Source organism: Perognathus longimembris, chromosome 20 (genome assembly GCF_023159225.1).
Source record: "Perognathus longimembris pacificus isolate PPM17 chromosome 20, ASM2315922v1, whole genome shotgun sequence".
NCBI lineage: Eukaryota > Metazoa > Chordata > Mammalia > Rodentia > Heteromyidae > Perognathus > Perognathus longimembris.
The window spans coordinates 33,442,653-33,456,227 of NC_063180.1; the positions used below are offsets into that span (position 1 = coordinate 33,442,653).

At 42.8% G+C, this 13,575-nt stretch overlaps 1 protein-coding gene across 4 annotated transcripts in view; it reads right to left on the reverse strand.

The window, feature by feature from the left end:
* Akap13 (A-kinase anchoring protein 13) overlaps nucleotides 1-13,014 on the reverse strand; it is a 181,892-nt gene extending 168,878 nt beyond the window's left edge. For all 4 annotated transcript variants that reach the window (XM_048368854.1, XM_048368855.1, XM_048368856.1 and 1 more), the window contains exon 1: nucleotides 12,793-13,014. The gene's annotated coding sequence lies outside the window, so the exon portion shown is untranslated. The remainder of the gene's footprint in view (nucleotides 1-12,792) is intronic.
* Nucleotides 13,015-13,575: the final 561 nt, after the last annotated feature.

The window sequence follows — 13,575 nt, forward strand, 5'->3', positions numbered from 1 at the left end:
ATATACATAGCCCATCAATGGCAATTCTCAACAAATCACAGCTATTATATAGGGGAGCTGGTCTCTACCTTTCAGCAGTCATCAAGGCAGGAGGTAAAGAATACACAACTTTTCCTTTGAATTACTACTTGGGCAATTACTACTGAATTACTATTTGCCACCTAAGGTGCCTAACAGAAAATTATTACTATTATTTGGATTGAAGAAAGAAACTTCTCCATATCAGGGCATATATCATGAGGAACTATTAAAGTGGTCCTCTTTAGGCTGCCACAAGCACTTTTGACAAGGCATCAAAATAATACCTTATGCCACAGTAAGGAAAGGAAAAGAGGGGCATTTCAGACTTCAGACTTGTGATCTTAGGATACAAGATGCAAAATCAAGGACCATGAAAAACAGCTTGTCAAGTGCTTTTTTTTTTTTTTTTTTTTGGCCAGTCCTGGGGCTTGGACTCAGGGCCTGAGCACTGTCCCTGCTTCTTTTTGCTCAAGGCTAGCACTCTGCCACTTGAGTCACAGTGCCACTTCTGGCTGTTTTCTGTATATGTGGTGCTGGGGAACCGAACCCAGGGCCTCACGTAAACGAGGCAAGCACTTTGCCACTAGGCCATATCCCCAGCCCCTGTCAAGTGCTCTTGAAGCTAGCTTTTAAGACAATGATCAGATTAAAAGCAGGAGAAAATAAACAAGTTACCATACATTACCCAAATTACTTAGGTACAAAATTTGTTAAGGTATTCAATTACCTTAAATATGGGGGTAAAAAGTAAAACCTCCCAAGTAAAAGGGGAATGCATTTCTTAACAAAAAATATAATCTTCAAGGGGGGGAAGAATATTAAAACCTATGGGGGCTGGGCGTTTGGGGCTCATGCTTGTAATCCTAGCTACTAAGGAAGCATAGACATGAGGATGGCGGTTTGAAGTCAGCCAGGGTAGGAAAGTCTATGAGACTCCTTATCTTCAATTAAAAATACCAAACAAGCCAGAAGCAGAGCTGTGGTTCAAGTGGTAGAGCACTAGCCTTGAGCACAAAAGCTCAGGGACTGACTGCACCCAGGCCCTAAGTTCAAGCACCAGTAAGGAGGGGGAAAGGGATGAAAAACACTACTGACATGAAATCCAAACTAATTTCCTATAAATCAGAACATTTTAGTGCCAGTTTTTAAGAGAAAACAGTCACATGGGGTAAAAGTCTCCAAAAGGGAGGACTCAAAAACTGCACAGATCGATGACATGTACAGCTTTAATTTTCCATGTCTAATTTCACAGAAACATCAAATTTCATACAAAAGTGCCTAATACAAGGTTTACAGTTGTTTCTATAATTACACTTTTGAAAGGAAAATAAGCACTAAGGTCTTACTTGCGTTGCGCTAAAGTTGTCTGGTTGGTGTCCCAGAAACATATGCTCCAGCTCATGGTTTATAGCGCTACATATCAGAGTATAAATATCATACCAAAAGATGAACATGTTCAAACAAACATGTTCAAATGAAGCATAGGTAAATTTTGTGGCATCTGGATTTTATCAAAATAAAGCTGATACTTTTTAAATGATGCATGTACAAAGTAGCAAATCTTAATTCTCCAGTGTGTGATTAATCAATTCTATTATTAAAAGTATTAGTGTTCTAACGTTTTCAAAACAATTCTATTTTTACATATAGTTTTATGTTCCTCAAGCAGGCCAGCAGGTTATCCCTTAGGCCAACACACCAAGGACCTGCTAGGCAGGTTAAGCTATAAAGTGACCTACACTGACCAAACATAAAAACTAGGCAAGAGCTGAACAAATTTTACCACCAGAGTTGAGCAACAGTAACAAACGTTCCATTTAACATTGTCTTTTTCTTCCTCCAAAAAAGATACTTCAATGTCACCAAACTCAAACTAAAACTGGTGCTAAAGAAAGAAAAATTCATCAGGATAGGTTTTTAGATTTAATTATATATACATATAGTGTTGGCAAAAATCCACTCATCTTTCAATCAAGAGGCCACAGTTGTGTGCCACGCACAATGCTGGGTGGTAGGTATACATCAATGGATGAACAAAGCAGATAAAACCTTCCCCCAAGGAGATGATAATCCAAGAGTCAATACAGACCTGTGACATTTACTACCTTACCACACCTATGCAATAATAAGCAGTCTGATTAAGTGAATCTTATTAAACAAACTGGGCAAAGGAAATGAAAATGGACAAAGACTAAAAACACCACATCTGCCACCTAAATTCTTTATCTACAAAGGAAAAACAATAATTTATCTTAGAAAATTATCTTTTTAAAAAAGTATTTATTTCTATAACTATGATACTGTACCAACCAGCTAGCTTCCCAAATGAAAACAACTGTCTTATCTAATTTATATACCTAATTTGTCCTAGCAATAAAAGACAAGCAAATGTGACCTTCAGATATCACATCAAATGAAAGGGAGGCTTTAAATATCTAAATAGGTCAATATCATCTATTCAGAGTTTGTGTATCATATTATTTAAGGTCCAGCTAAATAACATTGCTTCCAGGTTTCCACAAATCTTTGTGGAAAAACAGAAAGGATGAAGAGCTTAAACTTGGGTGCATTTAATGTGAAAAATGGGTTCACCAGCCTCAAGTGACTTATCTTACTTTCAAACTCAGATATGAAAAAAAGGGAAAAGGGGAGAAAATGGAAGGGGGAGATTAATTTAGGCCATATTTTTCCCAAGTCATTCTTATGTATCCCTTATTTTTATTTATTTATTTTTTGGGGGGCCAGTCCTGGGGCTTGAACTCAGGGCCTGAGCCCTGCCCCTGCTTTCTTTTTGGTCAAGGCTAGCACTCTACCACTTGAGCCACAGCACCAATTCTGGCTTTTTGTATATATGTGGTGCTGAGAAATCAAACCCAGGGCTTCATGTATATGAGGCAAGCAAGCACTCTATCACTAGGCCTTATTCTCAGCCCCCTTATGTCTCCCCTTTAAAAAAGCAAATACTCAGTCATAAAAAATGTAATTATACATGCCAAATAATCTAAATTTTTCTTTCTGCCATTACATCTGAAGTTTCCCTGGCAAGTTTATCTAGACAAAGACTCAAAGACAGGTCCCCCTGAATGTTGGCACCATAAGCAATGATAAAAAGGATATCCTGTTTTAGGAACTCACTCAGACACAATATTTACCTAATGATCCTGTTTACTACCCTGCATAAGAAAAAGAAGTTTTAAAGAGTAATAATAATGTTTGGCAACATTAGTAAGAAAATTAATTAGCTATTCTAGGCAGAGTAGGAAGGAAGCCACTAAAACTTTTAAGACTCTTCAGTATTATATAAACATCCTCTGTCCCATTCTTATTTCTTAAATTTTTGGTTTTATATCTTACTCTGGCCATCCCTCCACAATGAATGAAAAGTAAGTCATTGACAAATACCACTTCACAGAACAAAAGAATTCAAGGGCAGAAGGAAAGTATTGGCCTGCCCAAGGTCACACACAGCTAATTGTGACAAGAACACAGCAGAAGTGGGACCATGGCTCCTTCCAACTACATAGCCTGGCTAAGAAAAAGCCATCTTACAGGGGGTGAGAAAAGAGATAATCAATCAACTGACACTTGGGTCAGAAGACTAGCAAAGTTACAATTATATCTCCTATGCCTAGAGTAAAAAAGAAATTTGCCAAGAAATTTGCATGTATAATGGTTCTATTCATTTGCATCAGTGTATGCCCCAATCAGGTACTGTCCTTCAAGGCTCACAGGAATGAATTAGGACAATTCACATTCCAAGGACTACAGAAAAGAAAACTGCATTGCAAGACTTTGAATCATCCAGGTGTTTTTTTCCCAACCATTCCACCTTGTTCTTTGTTCAGTCTGCATAATTCCACTCCCTGGCAACAGACAAAAATAATACAAAGGAAATGAAGGAGGGCGAGAAAAAAAGAGAAAGAGAGAAAAAGAATCTCTACATAATTCTACTCCCTTGCAGAAAATGGAGAAAAAGGGGGAGAGAAAGGAGGGAAGGAAAGAGAGAGAGAGAAGGAAGGAGGGAGGGAAAGATAGGTTAAAAAAAAAAAGTTTGCCTGATGTGAATTAAAGTGGACCAGTAGCTCGGAGTCCCTAAGGCAAGCTGTCTAGCACAAGCACTTTTCTCGCTTACTACTCCCTAACACTTTAGAGCTGCTAAAAAGAACCTAAAAAAACCTGGTTTTTCAACTTCCAATATAGGTTAAACATAAACTGTAAAACACTTTGAAGATGTGAACAAGGGTATAAATGTTAATTATTAATTTCCATCCACAAAGCCCCCTGCCTGTGAGGGAAAACACAAGTCCACTGGCAAGTTTCTGCTACTTTCAAGGCACACACATGGCAGCCTATCATGGTTTTACAAATTCTAGGAAAAACCTTTAAAAAAAGACCACAGTGGTTTTCTATTTACAACAAGGACAGGCTAAAATTGTAAGCTGGCTACTTCAGATATAATTATATCACAGTGAAAAAAATGTGATTTATGGTATATACAATAAAACTAGAGTATGTTTACAGTCACAAAGTCCTAGAAGAAAGTCGTCGTTTACTGAGCAGAGAGAAGCAAACTAAATCTCTGACTCCTCGTTCATTCTTTTCATACTGAAGAAAATAATACCTACAGAGTTATTTTAAGGAATTAAGATAAATCAATTATACAACAGGCACACAATAAACATATCATCATTCTTTTAGTGAGTTTACTTCTTAGAAAACATCTTTTATCTCTTACAATTGCTGCTTCTGAACCACAATCCTTAGATCTCAGCCTCCAGAGTAGCTAGGATTATAGGCGTGAGCCACCAGCATCTGGCTGATTAATAACATTTCAGTGTATGTACATACCACATTTTGTCTATGCATTCATTCATTCATCAATGGGCAACTGGTTCCTTTTTTCTTTTGGCTAACTGGCTTCTAAATTTTATTAAAATAATAATAAATGCTGTGAACAAACACTGATATTCAAAATGTCCCTATGAGGCTCTGCTTTCAATTCCTTTGAGCATATACCTAGTAGAACTGCTAGATCACAGGGTAATTTTGATCAATTTTTTTTGAGAAATAAACTTTTTTTTTTCTTGGCCAGTACTGGGGCTTGGACTCAGGGCCTGAGCACTGTCCCTGGCTTCTTTTTGCTCAAGGCTAGCACTCTGCCACTTGAGCCACAGCGCCACTTCTGGCCATTTTCTATATATGTGGTACTGGGGAATTGAACCCAGGGCCTCATGTATACGAGACAAGCACTCTTGCCACTAGGCCATATCCCTAGCCCTGAGATACAAACTTTTTTCTTTTTTTTTTTTTGGCCAGTCCTGGGCCTTGGACTCAGGGCCTGAGCACTGTCCCTGGCTTCTTCCCGCTCAAGGCTAGCACTCTGCCACTTGAGCCACAGCGCCGCTTCTGGCCGTTTTCTGCATATGTGGTGCTGGGGAATCCAACCTAGGGCCTCGGGTATCCGAGGCAGGCACTCTTGCCACTAGGCTATATCCCCAGCCCCAGATACAAACTTTTTAACTTAATGACAAACTACCTGTTGTACTCCTGGGGGAAAGAGGGCTTGCTTCCACTGTGTAGTATGTTTTCCCTTGGAATCTATAGAGATTGGTTTCAGGAATCAGTGGACTAAGAAAAAATGTTGAAGTACCTTATTTTTTTTTTTTTTTTTTTTTTTTTTTTGGCCAGTCCTGGGCCTTGGACTCAGGGCCTGAGCACTGTCCCTGGCTTCTTCCCGCTCAAGGCTAGCACTCTGCCACTTGAGCCACAGCGCCGCTTCTGGCCGTTTTCTGTATATGTGGTGCTGGGGAACCGAACCTAGGGCCTCATGTATCCGAGGCAGGCACTCTTGCCACTAGGCTATATCCCCAGCCCTGAAGTACCTTATTAAAAAGTAGCAGTATTTTACTCTAAGTCACTTCTTGACTACTTATTATTGTAGGGAGTTCAGCTGACTCCATCTTGACTATGGAAACATGGTAGGAAATGTTGGGGGGAGATTAGGTCAACCTGACCCCAAAATTCTGCTTTAACCTGACCCCAAAATTCTGCTTCAGTAAATGGTTTGCTTAACTCGTTGTTGCTTGCTCTACCCTCTGTGTCAACCCCCAACATATGTGCTACGCTTTACCTTTATAAACCCCAATTTGAGGACTGCTCAGGGTCACGGTGTTAGCTCCCAGGTCTGTGCTGCGTCCCTGGTGGGTCAGTTCACTTTTTGCTTCCCCAATAAATCCATCTTTTTGCTTGAGACTGTCTCTGAATGGTGGACTCTTGGAGGGACATGGAATCTCCTCCCCTGAACCCCATAACACTTATAAGACCAAGTACAATGTAAATGTTACATAAAGTTGTTGATTATTTTCAGTACTTTTGCTGTATTGGATTTTTCTCTCTATTTCCAATTAGCAGTTGGTTGAATCCATAGATGAAAAACTCACAAATATCAAAGCCACAGACTGACAGACACAGAACATGAACCAAACGAAGGGACTACTTAGAGAAGGAAAAAAAGAAAATAGTGATGAATTTTTTTTTTAAATAGTGATGGATATTTTTTTGCCATTCCTGGGACTTGAACTCAGGGCCTGGGAACTGTCCTTGAGTTTCTTTTGCTCTAGGCCAGCACTACCACTAGAGCCACAGAGCCACTTCCAGTTTTTTTCTGTTTATGTGGCACTGAAGAATAGAACCCAGGGCTTTGTGCATGCTAAGCCACATTCCCAGACCTGTTGAATAAATTTGAAATCTTTTGTTGTTGTTGTTAGTCATAAGTTTTAAGTACTTTGGCTTAAGACTACCTAGTGCTCTACCACTTTGACCCTCAGCCCACTTCCGGGTCTGAGGCTCTTCTGAGAAGGAAGGAAGGAAGGAAGGAAGGAAGGAAGGAAGGAAGGAAGGAAGGAAGGAAGGAAGGAAGGAAGGAAGGAAGGAAGGAAGGAAGGAAGGAAGGAAGGAAGGGAAGGAGGGAGGGATGGAGGGTGGGAGGGAGGGTGGGAGAGAAGGAGGGAGTTCATAGGATCCTCGAACTGGGAAGTGGGCTGAGGCTCAGAGGAGCCTCAAACCCGAAAGTGGGCCACCCTAGCAGCTGCTTACAGTGAGGCAGGCTGTGGTAATAGTTAAGTAATAGACTGACCAGATAGGGGCAGGGCACTGGATGAAGTGAGACAAATAGCATATAGTCTGTGCTGTTAACTTAGAAACAAGAATATTTTTGTCAAAACTCATTCACTCCATATGCTTTTTCCATATTTAACAATATCTCAATATAACTGTAACCTCTCTGTATATAACCTTTATAATAATATGAAATTGTAAAAATAACTGGGTGGGGTGTTAGTGGCTCATGCCTGGAATCCTAGCTACTCAGGAAGCTGAGATCTGAGGATTATGGTTTGAAGCCAGTCCAGGCAGGAAACTCCATGAGACTCTTATCTGCAATAAACTACTCAAAAAAAAAAAAGCCAGAAGTGGCACTGGCTCAAGTGGTAGAACACTTACCTTGAGCAAACAAGCCCAGGGATGGCACCCAGGCCCAGAGCTCAAGCCCCAGAACGGGCCCCCCAAAAAATTACTATCTCAATAAACTTGTGTTTAAAGTGTACATGGCAATTCCACATGACAATTCCATGGATAGCAAAGACTGGTGATCTTCACTGGCCTCCTGAGTAGTGTTCAGAAATACTCTGACATTGTTTGTTCCTTGTTCGTTGTGTTTCACCTGACTTAAACACTAACATCCAATAAGTTCCTATGAGTCCACAATATTGTGAGCCAGAATTTATTCAGCTTAAAAGCTATCCCATGACAAATAGGTTGTAAAAGGTTAATGTGAGAAGAGCCAAAAATATCCATTTCCCAAGTGAGAGGAATGACAATAAAAATGCTATAGCATTTTCATCACCTCCTATAAAAGAAAACGAAATGATTTGAGTGTTTTCCTCTTTTAGACTAGGATTTGAGTTTTAGCTAAGCCAGCAGCACCACACAGCCTTAATAAAGAACTTTATCGCATGTGCTTCTAGGTATATGTAATATGTAGGAGGCAGGTTAAGGATATTATTAAACTTTTTATTTTAAAAGCAAGGGTACTAACTCTCGAGACAGATAAAGGAGTTTGCTCAAGATCACACAACCGATAAATGGCAGTGTCTGGATATGAAGTCAGATCCTGTGGCTCCACCGGCTTTTCACAGATGGAAATCACCATCAGAAAACTCTCTCTGCTTCAGTGAAAGTCAGTTAACTCCAAAGGTCTTTTCTCTAACTCTACATCTTTAGTTCAAGAAGGCCGATTAATTATCCTGTGCCCTATTTAATTGATTCCTAACCATTTAGGAATAACTCATCAACTTGGGTGGCATAGGCTAATCCTACAGACAATTTAAGCTGATCTGAAGGCAAAAATACAAAAGCATCTGTTTCCACTTAAAAAGCCACAGAATGCTATAAAAGTTGAACACCTCACAATTTTTCATCCTCTCCCAACTGAGCATCCACATCTCTCTTACGCACGCACACACACACTAATATCCACTTCTCCAGATACTGAAGTCAGCTCTGAAGAGGTAAAGAACAAAAGCACCCCACTGCCCAAAACAAATATTCATTCTTTCAGTATTGATCTGCTGGGTCCATCCTCAGAGAATGACTGACAAAAATGGATTTGGTATACTTTTCATGTCCCAGTCAACCCAACAGTGAGCTAGAAGCCTAAAAACCCAAAGACAAGAGCATAAAACAAATTTCTTTCCATTTGCAGCACCCTCCTCTCTCCCCATTTACAGGGGGAACACAGTGGGGGATGGAGGGATGATGAGAGGACACTACTTCAAATTAGATGCCAATTCTCATCAGTAATAACTAAAGCTCAACACTATGTGTATTTAAAACTTAACTTTAAAAGAAGAAAGCATCAAGGCTAAATTTGCTCATGTGTCACAAATATTTCTACCCTCATTTTGCAAATACACTCAATATATAGAAACAGATTTTACAGGTAAATAGTTTTAAAACGTTATCTACTCTATCTTGTATTTAAAATATTCTAAATTGAGTTGGTATAACTGATTGAAATCTTTGCTCTCCCGAAGTGGATTTGCTCAAATTTACATTGTGCACTCTAACAGTAAGATGAAGTTGCAACTAGGCAACTTTAATACTCTATTTTAAGAATGGAAAACAGGGCTGGGAATATGGCCTAGTGGTAAAGTGCTCGCCTAGTACACATGAAGCCCTGGGTTCGATTCCTCAGCACCACATATATAGAAAAAAGCTGGAAGTGGCACTGTGGCTCAAGTAGCAGGGTGCTAGCCTTGAGCAAAAAAGAAGCCAGGGATAGTGCTCAAGCCCTGAGTTCAAGGCCCTGGACTGGCAACAAAAACAAAACCAAACAGGAAGAATGGAAAACATCCATTTATCACTAATTCCCAAACCATAATCATACAGAAACCTATCCTACCAAACAACTCTGCAAGTCCCAAAGACAAAGAGGTGATTAAAAAGATAAAGCCATTATTGTTTCTTTTATCCTTCAGTTCAGATAGCATCATTTAAACAACAACAACAAAGAAAAACCTGCAAGAATAAGTCCTTTCGGAAAAACTAAACTGCTATCTTCAGAAGCATCTTTTTTCTTTTTGTGTATGTGGGGGCGGGGGAGAAGGATGCCAGTCCTACTGCTTGAACTCACAGCCTAGGCACTGTCCCATAGCTTCTTTTGCTCAAGGCTAATGCACTACCACTTAAACCATGGCTCCATTTCCAGTTTTCTGGTGGTTAATTGGAGGTAAGAGTCTCATGGACTTTCTGGCCTGGCTTTGAAGCTTGAGCCTCAGATCTCAACACCCTGCATAGCTAGGATAACAGGTGTGAGCCATCAGCACCTAGAAGCATCACTTTCAAGAACAGATTAAAGTCTCGTAAAACAAATTCATCAAAATTATCCTTAGAGCCGTCATAAGACAGCCACTGCTTAATGTTAAGGCTTGGCACTGGACTACTGGATATCACATAGTTTCACTCATTCATAAGAACACTGTCAAGTATGTTACGATCTCTTCCACATAGGAAGTAAGGTGTCCAATTAAGTGATGTGCTCAAGGATACCAAAGGAAACCTAATGATCTGAACTCAGATTTACTCAGCTCCAAAGTGTGCCCTTCTAACCTGTTTCCACCCAGTTTTCACAACAAAAGAATGAGCAAAGTCATGAATGGTTTTGTCCAGCAGTTTCAATAATTCTACCAAGGAAGGGGAGGGCTCTAAATTGAAATCTTTTTGAAAACAATGCCCAATCTAAACCCCAATTCTTTTCAATAGCAAATACATTAGAGAAACCAGCAGGCATATTTATACACCTGTAATCCAAGCACTCAGAAGCTAAAATAGGAAGATCTTGAGTTCCAAGCCAGCCTGGTTAAAAAAATAATAATAATACCAAAAGGGAAGTGGAAAGAGTCGTCTATAAATCTTTCTACAGTAGATTAAATTTCATCCTACATGTATAATTGAAGTGTTTTGTTTTTTCGAGTTTTTTTTTTTTTTTATAAAAGCTCCCAGAGTTAATGGCTCTCTTCCATAGACACAACCAGTAGCCATTAAAAATGATTTCACCAGCGAGATCAAGAGGAGTGAGGATCAAGGCCACTCTGGGGCAAAAAAAGTTTGCAAAGACCCCCTATCTCAACAAATAGCTGCTTTTGATGGGAGCCTGTCCTCCAATCTAGGTGGAAAGTAGAAATGCAAAAGATAGAAGTCAAGGCCTGCCCAGAAATAAAAGAGAGACACTTATCTCAGTGGAACATGTTGAAAGGGCTAGAGGGAGTTAGGGAATTGGGGATGACTCTTGTCTATCATCCCACCGAGAGCAGGAACTATACTGTGGTCCAGAACAGCTTGGGCAAAAACTGAGACCCTATCTCAAATAAAACCAGAGTACAAAGAGCTAGAGGTACAACTCAAGCATCAGAGTGAGTGCCTAATGAGCAATTCAAAACCAAGCTGTCCACTGCCTCTGTGTTAAGCCTTTTCCAGCAAAAACAGTACACATATGGAAATAAAAAACTCCAACACTGCCCTTAAGGAGTTAAAAGCCTACCTGAGTCCACTTATACTACACACACAGTTACATTTACTCAGGCAAACAAATGAACAGTGAGAAACCCTAAAACAAAAGCCCAGAGAAGGAAACCAACTGGTGTGTACTTGTCACATTATTTTGTAAGGAGTATTTGGTGTTTGTTTACATTGTGTCTCTCCCAGGCAACTCCTTTCAGCCCCTGTCAACCTCTCTTCCTTCCCACACAATCACACAAAAATATCAAACCAGAAAAGGAAGGCGAAGAGCAAAGACTGTGACTACTCAATCTTATGCCCTAACAGCCAAATCAGGTGAAGAAAGCTGGTTTTCAAGCACGGCCAACTAAAGCAGACCAACCCTAAGGCTCCACAGCATGAGAAATCAAAACAGCACACACAGTATTTGTTAAATTTTCCTCTTTAATTTTAGAGATGGCAAAAGGATATGACTGGTTAATATTAAACGATGCTTTGGTCATTTTGTTCCACTATGATGACAGATACTTAAGTCAGTCCTACCCAGAGGAATTTAAGCAGAATTACTCTCTTATTACAAGCCCTATGCACCAAACTCGGTGGGATGAGAACACACAAAACTCAACGAGAGACCAGTTGCACTGAGTTATCTCAACTGATCTCAGCTCCTTTACAAACTTAGAAAACAACGAACTTTCCAAAACTGGAGCATTTGTCCGGATCTGGGCATCACAAACACACAACAATAGCAACAAAACTAAGTCTACAGCTGCTTCTAAAAATAAAATGGGGCTAGGGCAAAGGACAGAGGGGTAACACACACAAACTCGAAAAAAAAAAAAAAAAAAGAAAGAGCACCCTATTTTACACTTTGTATGTGCCCGAGGCAACAAACTCTCAAAAGAAGTTGTGGAAAGGGCAAAGAACTGGCGCTGAAATAATGCTCAATCCAACTTTCATTGTGAAATTTCCAGAGCTCGCTGTGGAATGGAGACACTTTAATGTGATCCCCAATCGCCCTGCTGTAAACAGGACTTTCAAAACAAACTTCTAAATACGAACAAAAAGCATCAACTTTTCTTAATGGACAAAAAGAGACCGGGGGGGAGGGGGAGTGGTAGGAGTCCACATTATTTCCAAAGCTCACCACAACAACAACAAAAAGCGTCTCGCAAAAAAAAAACACAAAACACCAAAACAAACAAAGCCTCCGGGTGCAGCTGCATGGAGGGGGCCGGTCGCTGGGTGGCCGGGGGCCCGTGGCGGGCCGGCTCCGGCCATTCGCTCGCTCTCTCGCTCTGTGCCCGGGGCGCGCGCACGCGCAGAGCGCTCCGGGGGGGTGGGCCCGCGCCTCGTCCCCGTCGCGGCCCCGGAGAAGCCCCCGGAGGCGGGCGGCGACCCTCGGCGGTCCTCACCACCTGAACCCCCGTCCCGCCGCCACAGACGCCAACCACCCAGCGCGACCCACTGGACGGCGGTCCGTCACCCGTCCCCCTCAGAAGAGGGAAACTGAGGCAATCCGGGCGAGCACCCCACCCCACCCCCGGCACCTCAGGAGACCCAGCCGGCCGCCCCCCAGCGCCGGGCCCCCGGGAGCGAGGCGGACAAGGCGCCCGAGGCGTCCGCCCTGGCTCGCCCCCTCCATCGTCCCCGCCCCGACCCCGCCTCAAAACTTCCCCCAACTCCGTCCGCCAGGAGCGGCCGCGCGCGCCTCACCGTGCGGCTCCCGGGGCTCCCCGCGGGCCGAGCCGGAACAGCCTCGCGCCGACGCCGCGGAGAAGGACAAGGAGCAGACAGCCGCTTCCTCCCGGCAGCCGTGAAGACCGAGGCGACAAGCGGGCACGGCGGTCTCCACCGAGCCCAGGAGCTTCCCTGCCGCTGCTCCCGCTCGGCGCTGGCCCCGCACACAGCCCGCGCCCGGCCCGCTCGCTCGCGCGCGCGCGCCCCCGCCCGCCCGCGCATGCGCCGCGAGCCGCCTGGGGGTGGGCGGGGCAGACAGGGAGGGCCGTAAGGTCTACGCGCCCAGGCGGGGGGGCAGGGCGCACAGCCTGGATTGCGCAGCTTCGCTGTCCATCAAACTCCTGACAACCAGTAGGAAGACTTGTGAGCAGTGTGCTTAGGTTGCTAAGGAAGGCTGAGGTCCACCGCTGCAGCTGCCTGGCGGCTGCAAAGCCATCTAAGTCGGATGGCTGGCAGCAGCTGCATGGGGAAAATGCCCACCCACCTTCTCCTCTCCACCCCAGCTCCGGAAACCACCCTTCCTTTGCCCGCCCGGTGTTTACCTGAGCCTCAGCCCTTAGTACACGCTGCAATAATTTACTGGTCTGATTTACTGGTTTATGCACACACACACACACACACACACACACACACACACACATTTCAAATCAGGAAGTGGGGTCTTCGTGTCCACAGAGCTGGAGATTCAGTGCTAGGTACTCACAGGTGCTGGGTGGATGGAAGCCACAGTGTCGAGATCGGATGGTCCACTCCGTGAAC